Source organism: Arvicanthis niloticus, chromosome 15 (assembly GCF_011762505.2).
Source record: "Arvicanthis niloticus isolate mArvNil1 chromosome 15, mArvNil1.pat.X, whole genome shotgun sequence".
Lineage (NCBI taxonomy): Eukaryota > Metazoa > Chordata > Mammalia > Rodentia > Muridae > Arvicanthis > Arvicanthis niloticus.
Genome location: NC_047672.1, coordinates 24,108,096 through 24,119,568, shown reverse-complemented (window position 1 = coordinate 24,119,568; position 11,473 = coordinate 24,108,096). Strand labels below are relative to the sequence as shown.

The window sequence follows — 11,473 nt, the reverse complement described above, 5'->3', positions numbered from 1 at the left end:
CTTGCTGTGCACTCCCTGGCCCTGTGGTGTCCACAGACACCTTGGAGGCAAAGAGGATCAACCAGCTTTTTACCACATAGGCTTCTAGAGGCCTCTCTACTGCAGCAGCCGCAGAGGGCAGGAAAAGCTGTTCCACGGGAGGATGCAACTGGGGTTTATGGGATACTTACAAAACTAGGCCAGAATAAAACCCCTCAGAGCAGGGCCCTGTTCCTACCTCCCTTCCAGAAGCCTTTGAGGCTATAGAACAGTGTGGGTAGAGAGCATTCGGTGAGCCTGATGTCAGCAGGCAGGAAACCAAGAGGCTGTGACAGGGAAGATGTGTTCGAGAGCACCAAGGTTTCACAAGGACAGGAGTGAACCTTCCAAACTCGGGGAAAAGCTTTCCTTTTCTCTCCCTGCAGTATCAATGACCAGGGCACAGGCAATCCACAGTCAATTTTGAATACAGGCACCCCCCCTTTGGTTTTTTTTTGTTTGTTTGTTTGTTTGTTTTTTTTTAAGTCAATTCAAAAGTTTATTCGACATAGAAAAACCCTGATATCTCATAGTCAGTACTTAAGTTCCTAGTTAAATAATACACTTGAACAGAGAATCACTGTACTTTTGGCCTAAGATGTGTTGTTGAATACATGAATGAGTGTACTTGCCCCCAAATGTTCAACATAAAAACAGAGGTGGTTGACAGAAAATTCACAGCCAGTACTGGAACCAGCCAGCTTTGGCCCCTGGGGAATGCTTTGTTTAGCATCGCCACATCCACTTAGTCGCTGAGTCCCAGCAGAGGTGGTGTAGCCCGCACTCCTGCTTCCACAGCTGACATTGTTTTCCCTGCCTGACCATAGATCTACCTTGCCCATGCCCTGCTGCTTTGCTGGGAGAAGGCCATGAAGAACCCACCCTGATGCTAATGGATAGGACAGCTGCAGGCATATACTTGAGAGTAGTAGGCTCCAACGGGGCAGAAGAGGACAGACAGGAAGTTAGCCTTTTTTTTTTTTTTTACTTTCTTTCTTTTTGCAGCCTTTTGAGACAGGGTGTCATTGTGTAGTCCTGACTGTCCTGGATCACTCTGAAGCCCAGGCCAGCCTTGAACTCAGAGATCCATCTGCCCTGCTGCCTCCTAAGTGCTGGGATTAAAGGCATGTGCCACCATTGCTAATGTAGTCATTTAAGGTGTAAAACATGATCCAAATATATAAGAAAGGGATTATTGTTAACAATAAATGCATTACCCAACAAGTGCCTTTGTGTATGGTAAGAAGTTAAACTCAAATCTTTCAGAAAAATTCTGATGTTCTATACTATTTATTGTATGCCTCATTTACTAGATTAGATCGATGACCTTATTTGTCCTACCTACCTACCTACAACTTTGTACCCTTTGCTGGGACTTTCCCATTTCCTGTTCGCCATCCACGGCAGCACTGTTTTTTCTGTGTGTTTCATTTTCTAGAAATCCCACAACTCTATGGCATCCTTAGAAGTCTAAAACACCAAAGCACTTCTGGAGCCATATATTTTTTTTTTAGCTCTTGCCCAATATCTGCTCAAACTGCCTCAGTCTGGTTGGAAACAGGGGCTTGAAGTATTTCCGTCAGTATTCAAATGACATAAGTTCCTCAGCCTTCGTAGGGCTGGCGTGATAGGCATGTTGGGGTGGTAGCCATGCACCACAGTAACCGCCCCCCCCCTTTTTATAAATTGTTTTCCCTGTTTGGTTATTTAAGTGTTGGTAGTGGTTGTGAGTTTCGTGTTTGTTGAGCTCAGAAGAAGGCATCAGATCTGAGAGTGGAATTACAGTCGTAAGCCACTGTCAGGCGGGCGCTGGGAACTGAGGAGCAAATGCTCTTAACCCTTGAGCCACCTCTCCACTATCCCCCGCCATCTCTATCTTATTGTTACAGCTCTAATAACTGTACATTGTAAACGAGTAGAAAGATAGATAACCGTGTGAATGAGTACGAGGAAGATGCCGTCCAAAGCATGCGTTGAATGCAGACTAGGCACTTGGTTTTCATTCCCTCGACCTGTGTTTTAGTGAGAAAATGAAAAGGATGTGAAATGGAGAGATGACAGAAGCCACCTTCCTGTATCGATTTGTTCTGAGAAATAAACCAACCTGCTGACTGAGAAGTTGGGTGCCTGACAGGGGAGCCCTATCTGCAAGCAAAGCTTTTGACCCAGGAACTTGCAGTCAGAGATAGCTGCAGCTTGCAGTTGGAGTTCGAAGAGCAGCAGTAACCCAGGCTGGTTGGGAGGGAAGTGTCAGCACAGGTACAATTACAAACTGACTTTTAAATAAGTCGGGGGTGGCAGCGTGGGCCCTTGCCTTAGACAGCAGGTGAACAGACAATGTAGAGCCCAGGATAGTGTGGGAGGAAGCCAGAGATAGCTCTGCAGTGCTTCCAGAGAGCTCGAAGTCCCCTGCTGGAAGGAGCAAGCTGCAGCCAGCTGCTGGTTGGATTTGGTCCTGCAGACCACCCCCCACACACTGGGGACCCCAGCAGGGTTTCATCCCTCCTTCTAACTGGGATGTTCCCAGGTCACACGCAAGGTTTCTACACCCAAACTCTCCTGAAAAATAAATCAACCCTCAGTCAAATCAACATATCCTGCCCATTTATTTATCAGACAAGTTGGCACCTGTCTCCTGGTCTCTAGCCAATTGCTAGCTAATGCTTGGTATCTTTAAAGACCACATGTGGGTCACATGACCTTCAGATTCCTCTGCTCTCATCTTTGTTGCCCTTTTCTGTTTTCTTCCTTTTTAGATTTATTTATTTTATGTGTGTGAGTATTTTTGCCTGCATATAAGTCTGTATACCATATGCATGTTTGGTACCCATGGAGGTCAGAAGAGGACATCAGATCCCCTGGAACTAGAGTTGCAAATAGTTATGAGCCACCATGTGGGTGCTAGGAACCAAACCCAGGTTTTCTCCAAGAACAAGTACTCTTACCCACTGAGTCATCTCTCCAGCTGCCTCCCCTGTTTTCTATGAGCTTCTCTCTTTAGAGTTAATAACCACAGGCCTTCTCATATTCTGGGTCAGTGGTTGACTACTGAACACCCACCCCACCACCGGTCTTATAGCCCCTTTCAGCCTAAGACTGAAAGAAGCACCATTTGTCATATTGTCTTTCTGGGTCATGGAATCCTACTTTAGTGAAAGCCTGTAGACTTCCAATATAAAATTGGGCAGTTAGGGGCTGAAGAGATGACTGGATGGTTAAGAGCATTTGCAGCTCTTCCAGAGAACAGGAATTCAGCTCCCAGCACCCCTATCTGTCTGCTCATATCACCTAGAACCCCCAGATCCAGGGGGATTTGCTGCTCATTTCAAACCTGTGCACACACACACACCACACATACACACCATGGTAGGGTTTTTTGTTTTGTTTTGTTTTGAGACAGGGTTTCTCTGTGTAGCCTTGGCTGTCCTAGAACTCACTCTGTAGACCAGGCTGGCCTCGAACTCAGAAATCCACCTGCCTCTGCCTTCCAAGTGCTGGGATTAAAGGCTTACACCACCACTGCACAGCTCACACCATGCTAATTAAAAATTATATACTTATTTTAAATTAGCCAGTGTGAGTGGGACACAGTGGAGCACACCTTTAATCCCAGCACTTGGGAGGTAGAGGCCAATAGATCTTGGTGAGTTGAAGTCAACCTGGTCTATGTAGCTTACTATATAAGCTACTATAAGCAACTTACTATATAAACTTACTATGCAAGCTACTATTAAGACCCTGCTTCAAACAAACAAAAACAAGAAACAAGAATAAATAAAAAATTGGCCAATTCAAATCTGATTAAATCTGGTAGTAGAAGCCAGGCGTGGCAGTGAATGTCTTTAATCTCAGCACTGGGAAGGCAGAGACAGATGGATCTCTTTGAGTAGGAGATCAAGGCCAGCCTGATCTACAAAGCAAGTTCCAGGATAGCCAGGGCTGTATGCAATGCAGAGCAACCCTGTCTTGAAAAAAACAAAATAATAATAATAATAATAATAATAATAATAATAATAATATAAACAAATTTAAAAATTTGGTAGTAGAGACCCTAGTCTCAATGCTGCATTTGAGCTACAAATAAATTCAGTTCTTTGTTAGGTTTTCATTGAAACAATAAAGTATATGAGAACATCAACTCTTCTGAGACATGCTGTTTTGAGACATGGTCTCACTTTCTAGTCTAGGTTGGCCTAAAGTCAACCCAGTTTTAAACTCCCAAGGGCTAGGATTACAGGTGTAAGTCACCATGGCATGTTACCATTTTTTTCCGCCTTTTTGGCAAAACCTCACCCATGCTAGGCCGTGAACACTACCAAAGAATCATATCTCCAAACCATGAGCCTTCAATTCCTCAGGCTGAGGGCAGTCCAGCTAGTTTGCTTGAAGCCTTCCTTGTTTTGATAGCAAGCACTGACAAGAGGCAGGGTCAGGGAGGCAGGGTAAAGTTAAATTGTGCAGTATACTTCTGTATTTCTAACAATGTGCTTGTTTATTGTACCTCAGATTAGCCTGGAACAAGATCACCACCACCACCACCACCACCACCATCACCTTAGCTTCTTGAATGCTAGAATTACAGGTGGATACTACTGTAGTAGTAGGAAGCGTCTGTGAATCCAGAAAGACCAATCAGGAGTCAGTCGATCTGATACAATCACACAAGGGTCTTTATTCACAAACTGGAGCTTGGGCTTAACTCACCCCTGACCTGTTGGACTCTAAGATCCAAATCAGGGGATGCACTCCTGCAGAGATACACACAGACAGGGGATTTGCTGCAAAAACATGAGGTTTAATGATAATATAATGATAATAACCAGTGCACTGGGGTTCCCTCGCACGCAGGCAAGAGGAACCCCAAGCTAAAGCTAAGAGCAGTTTTTATACAGTTTAAGGGGTGGACAGTGGCCGGGCGGTGGTGGCGTATGACTTTAATCCCAGCACTTGGGAGGCAGAGGCAGGCGGATTTCTGAGTTCAAGGCCAGCCTGGTCTACAGAGTGAGTTCCAGGACAGCCAGGGCTATACAGAGAAACCCTGTCTCGAAAAACCAAAAAAAAATAAAAGGGGTGGACAGTGACTAGGCACAATATGATTGGCAGACCAGTGTGATTTTTAAACTGATTGGTCTTTGGGGAATGAGGTGGCAAGGACCTCCCTTGTCTGTAAGTGTCAAGGGTTGATCTGTCTTGCTGAATGTGTCTACATACTCTGGGCCTTCCCCATCTGCAGGTGGGTTCCCTCCCTGTGGTCTGAGGAATGTTAATCAGCCTCTCCCTTCTTCCTCTGAATGTTAACCTCACAAGTGTCCTCTGACTAAGGAATGTGCTCCTCCTGGGATGTGTCCTGGGGAAGCTAACTTTTAAATTTAACAGAATTCCTACAACCCACAGGAAGGTTCTGGTGAACACTCATCAGAACAAGGTTTTATAGGAAATGACAAGCAGAAGTGTGCGTGTTTCTAGCCTGGCAAGCATCTAATTGGGGGGTTACTGTGGGCTTTAACATAATTGACTAGTGCTGGGAGCCAAACCATAAACTTAATTTTTGCTTTTCTCCTGATTGGAAGTTGTTAGGCAGGGGTGGGCTTATAACCTTAGAGGTGCAGACTTGTTGGGGGAATAACCTGGAGACTGGTGCTAGACACTGGATTTGGGGTGGGGGTGGGAGTGCGGGAGGTAACCTGGAGACGAAGATCTTGTTAGGGGATAGCCTGGAAACTTGTGCTAGGTACTTGAGTTTAAACTTAGATCAGGTTCTCTAAGATGGAGTCTGAACTCAAAAAATTTTGTCTCTTACTACCACATGTGGCTTAGTTTACCTTTTCTTTTCTTTCCAGTACTGAGACTTGAACCCAGGGCCTTACACAGACTCAGCAAGTAAACCCCCAGCTTTCTATTACCATATTAAGACTTGTTCTGTTTTTGTTTTTTTGAGACAAGATCTCAAAAACGTGTAGCTCTAGCTGACCTCAAACGCCTTATGGAGACATGGCTGATCTGAAACTTTCACCATCAGCCTGCCTCTGCCTCAGTATCAACCATACCCTGAAAGCTGTATTTTTGTTTTGTAAACATCTATTTTCCTGGTGGTACCGATGCACTCTCCGCCCTACCCCACCGATGTGTGTGTGTTTGTGTGTGTCCACCCCTGTATGTGTGTATTTGTGTGTGTATCCACCCCGTGTGTGTGTATTTGTGTGTGTATCCACCCCGTGTGTGTGTGTGTGTGTGTGTGTGTGTGTGTGTGTGTGTGTGCTTTTGAGACAGATCTCACTCATGTAGCCCCAGCTAGCCTTAAACTTGTAGTGTAACTAAACTGGCCTTGAACTCCTGATCCTTCTGCTTTCACATTCCAAATGGTGAGGCTGCATCCTGGGATGGATGTTGAACTGGGTACCAGTGACTAATAGTTTAACAGATAGAACTATGACCTGGCAGAAGTGGGTGTGGGACTGAGGTAGTGAGGAGAATGTCCAAGGAAAGCATGTTAGGCAGACTGCTGCTCCACCCACCACAGCCAATGCAGAAGAGTCAATCCTCTTGACTGACTCCTGATCCAAAAGCTGCCTTTGAGGTAGTTTCAAGTGGGACTAGAGTTCAAGTGCAAGACAGAGGTGAGTTCAGATGCATCCCTGTAATCCCAGCACTTGGGAGGTGGAGGCAAGAGGATTAGGAGATCACAGCCATCCTCGGCTACCTACGTGACAAGTTCAAGACTAACCTTTATTACCAGAGACTTTATCGCAAAGAAAATATCCACAGCATTAAATAAGTAAGTAGCACCTGTAACACATAAAACACAGCCAGCTAAGTGGCTTTTTGTCATATAGCCAATGTGAGACAGGCGCTAAGATGCCTTTCAGGAAGGGTGACATCACAGGTATAGCTGTCTGCTATGTAGTCAACTCCAGATAACAAGGCAAGGCCCAGATGTTATAAACAGCCCTTAAGAGACGCTGGCTTTAAGGTGAGCTTTTCTGGGCTGGAGAGGTACCTCAGCAGTTAAGAGCACTGGCTCTTCTTCCAGAGGTCCTGAGTTCAATTCCCACCAACCACATGGTGGCTCACAACCATCTGTAATAGGATCCAATGCCCTCCTCTGGTGTGTCTGCAGAGAACCACAAGGTACTCACATACATAAAATAAATAAATTTAAAACAAAAAAGAAAAAGATGAGCTTTTCTGTGAGCTTTCAGGGAGATAAAGACAGTAGTTACCTGGTCTATTCTCTCCTCTTTCACCCTAACTATTTTATAATAGACTCCAAATTATCCATGTCTCTCAAATCTGCCTGATGTCATCATCAGGGATGTAATCATCAGCTGGAAGGTCTTGGGAGCTGAGCCTGGACCACTGTCTCTAGGTTTCAAGACCCAGAATAAGCTGAGGTCAAAAAGAACCACTTTTCCTGTTATACAGGTGGAAAAACAGAAAGTTGGGAAGAAAGGAGTCATGTAAAGCACTATGGCAACCAGGTGACAGAGATGGCCAGGCCCTCCTGTCTCCCATACTCACCTCCCCTTGCTGCCTTGGTGTCCATGGGGATAAGGAGAGTAAAGACTGAAAAAAACCCTGCCCTGGCTGAGCCAAACCAGACTCCAATCTTCTGGGCTGGGCTTGCATATAACACACAGAGGGGATAAGTGTCAAACTCGTGTGTGTGTGTGTCTGTGTGTGTGTGTGTGTGTCTGTGTAAAAAGATTGTGTAAAACCCAAGTCCCAGGGCTGAGATGATGGCTCAGCTGGTAAAGTGCCAACTATACAAAAAAGAACCTCAGAACACACATAAAAAAGAAAAAAGCAGGGGGTGGGGGTGGGGTGCCTGCTTGTAATCCCAGCACTGGGGAAGTAGACACAACAGCACTAGGGGCTTGCTGGACAGCCAGTCTAATCTAATCTGCAAGAGCCAGGCCAAAACAAGGTGGTCTGGCAAGATGGTTCAGTGGGTACAAACCACTTGCCATGCAAACCTGAATACCTGAGTTTGGATCCCCGGAGCCCACATAAAAGCCTCTGTGAGCACAGTGGCCTTCCATAGGAGGTGAAAAGGAGAGACAGAAAAATCAGTGGGCTCTCAGGCCAAGTAGCAGGGAATATACAACAGCAACGAGTCTGCCTCAAACAAGGTGGAAAATCGAGGACTAATATCAGGATGCCCTCTGACTCCATGTGTGCTCTGTGAGCGTACCTGTCTGTATCCACACAGAGAACCACAACTCACATATCACATATCAAACACACGTACATTCTCTCTCTCTCTCTCCCCCTCCTCTGTGTGTTATACACATGTACACATGTGCCTCTCCCCCCGTATGTGTGTTATACACACGTACACATGTGCCTCTCCCCCCATGTGTGTGTTATACACATATACACATGTGCCTCTCCCCCGTATGTGTGTTATACACATGTACACATGTGCCTCTCTCCCCCATGTATGTGTGTGTATACACATGTACACATGTGCCTCCCCCCCGTGTGTGTATACACATGTACACATGTGCCTCTCCCCCCTGTATGTGTGCTATACACATGTACACATGTGCCTCTCTCCCCCTTGTATGTGTGTGTATACACATGTACACATGTGCCTCCCCCCGTATGTGTATATACATGTACACATGTGCCTCCCCCCCCCCCCGTGTGTGTATGCACATGTACACTTGTACATACATGGATTTGGAAGCAAGTGCTCTTACCCACTGAACCCTTGGCCCTAATGCCCACAATTGATGTGGAGGTGATCAGGACATGCTACTCCTAAGTGTGTCAAGTTAGCCAAGCAAAAGTTCTAAGCAGAAGGCAGTTGAGAGTCAACAGCCTCGGAGGGGTTCTTTATCAGGAGCAGCATGACGTCTCACTGTGACTATGGCTTTCCTCAGAGAAGGCAGAGGGGACTCTTATCACCAAAGACAGGGAAGGAGTGGGATGAGTCGGCATGAACTCAGTCCCCCTCATTTCTTATCATTTCTGGCTCTTTACATGTGTTTGAAGAATCCAGCTTACCCAGTAGGCAACCTCCACAATCCCTCTATCTATCTATCTATCTATCTATCTATCTATCTATCTATCTTTCTTTCTTTAAAATTTGGTTTCGTTTTTAAATTTGGTTTTGTGGGACTGGAGAGATGGCTTAGTGGTTAAGAGCACTGGCTGTTCTTATAGAGGAGCCAGTTTCTATTCCCAGCACCCGCATGGTGACTACTACTACATTACCAGGAGATCCAATGCTCTCTTCTGGTCCCTGTGGGCACTAGGCACACATGTAGTACACAGACATACAGGCAAAACCATACACACATGAAAAACCTAATTTTCTTTTTGTTTGGCTCTGAACTTAGGGTCTTACACATGCTAGGTACTCACTCTACCATTATATTCTCAGACCTCAACTTATTTTTTATTATTTATTTATTTATTTATTTAAAGATTGAGTTTCTCTGTGTGGCCCTAGAATTTACTCTGTAGACCAGACTGACCTCAAACATAATGAGATCTGCCACCAGGTGCTGGGATCAAGTTGTGCACCATCATTTCCTGGCCCAACACATGGTTTTTTTTTTTTTGTTTTTTTTTTTTTTTTTTTTTGAGACAGGGTTTCTCTGTGTAGCCCTAGCTATCCTGGAACTCACTCTGTAGACCAGGCTGACCTCGAACTCAGAAATCCGCCTGCCTCTGCCTCCCAAGTGCTGGGATTAAAGGCGTGCGCCACCACTGCCCGACAATACATGTTTTTCTAAAGTACACATGTAAGCCTTTCCCCCACCCCCTTCCCTTATCCCTCTCACTCCAGCCCTACTTGCTCCAGCCCAAAGGGCTTTTTTTTTTTTTTTTTTTAATTTATTTATTATATGTAAGTACACTGTAGCTGCCTTCAGACACCCCATAAAAGGGCATCAGATCTCGTTACGGATGGTTGTGAGCCACCATGTGGTTGCTGGGATTTGAACTCAAGACCTCTGGAAGAGTAGTCAGTGCTCTTAACCACTGAGCCATCTTACCAGCCTACATGTATGCCTTTTTATTTTGTCTTTTGCAGTAGGGTCTTACCACATAACCCAGATTAGTCTGGAACTTGCTATGTAGACCAGGTTGGCCTAGAATTCACAGAGATCTGCCTTTCTCTGCCTCCCGAGTGCTGGAATTTAAAAGTATGTGCCAAGAGAAACCCTATCAAGGAAAAACCAAAAAACCAAGGCAAAACAAAAACATATGGCACTGCACCTGGCTGTATGCATGTCTCTCCCCTGGTGTAAAGTTAGAAGTAGAATTACCAGGTCATAGGATGTGTTCATATCTTGAAATGTCAAGTTTTTCAAAGTGCATGTGTGATTTTACTACCACTATCTATAACTTCACGTTTTCCCTTCAAACTATATTCTAAAGAAACCAAAGGGTCTCAAGTGCCCCTTACTCCAGACCATCAGCAAATCTATGGCTCAGATCAGAAGAGGCAGGGGCTTGGGGATACGGCTCTGTGGGGATATGGTAGATACTGTGCTTACTTATATCGTACAGGAAGGTTGGTTCAATCCCCAAAATGCCATAAAAACTGTGCATGGTAGAACATACCTGTAAGTGCAGCAGTCTGGGTTTTGGAAGCAGGATGATCACAGGTTCAAAGATGAGCCAGTGAGACAGTTGCCCCACATAGGTGCGAGGAATTGAACTTGGGCCCTCTGTAAGAGTAGTAAGTATCTCTGGTGGATAGTGGTGTATGCCTTTAAGGCAGAGGCAGGCGAATCTCTGTGAGTTTGAAGACAGCCTGGTCTACAGAGTGAGTTCCAGGGCAGCGAAGGCTACACAGAGAACCCCTGTCTGGGGGGTGGGTGGCAGGTGTAGTAAGTGTTAGCATACAGGCATTCTGCTGGCCTGCCCTTGGGGACCTGGTAATAGCTTATGTCATTAAATTACCTGGCAGGTGCACATAAAAGGATGGCCTGCCACCCCAGTTCTCTCTCTCTCCCCTCTCCCTCTTTGTGCCTCCCTCTACCCTCTCCCCAGCCCCTGCCTGTCTGCCTGTCTACATGTCCACTCATCTGTTTCTACTTCTTCAGATCCTCTTCCTTTCTCTCTGAATCATGGATCACTTGTCTGCTTCTGCCCTTTCCCAGGTCCTCATTCCTCTCCCTTCCCTCAATAACCCCCCTTTACACCAGATCGGTTGCATGACAAAATTGCTCAGGGCACACCTTGGCACGGGCCTGCCAGGTAACCCTTCACCCCATTATATTTCATGACAGTGCTTTTAAATGCAGAGCCTTCTTTCCAGCACCATCCATTGATATTCTATGTATGAAATAGATTCATTTTTTTTTCTATATGGAAAACCACTTTCCCCAAGGATTCCTTGATTCAGGATATTTTGCAACAGCTTTAGAACACATCACAGTTCTTTTAATATTTGAAAAATAAGGGGGCTAGAGAGATGGCTCAGTGGCTAAGATCTCTG

General features: G+C 45.4%; 1 non-coding gene across 1 annotated transcript; it reads right to left on the bottom strand.

Moving 5' to 3' along the window:
• Positions 1–322: 322 nt before the first annotated feature.
• Positions 323–453, bottom strand: LOC117721155 (small nucleolar RNA SNORA71). Its single transcript, XR_004608414.1, has one exon. It is a non-coding gene; the product is annotated as a small nucleolar RNA SNORA71 (small nucleolar RNA).
• Between the last annotated feature and the right edge of the window lie 11,020 nt (positions 454–11,473).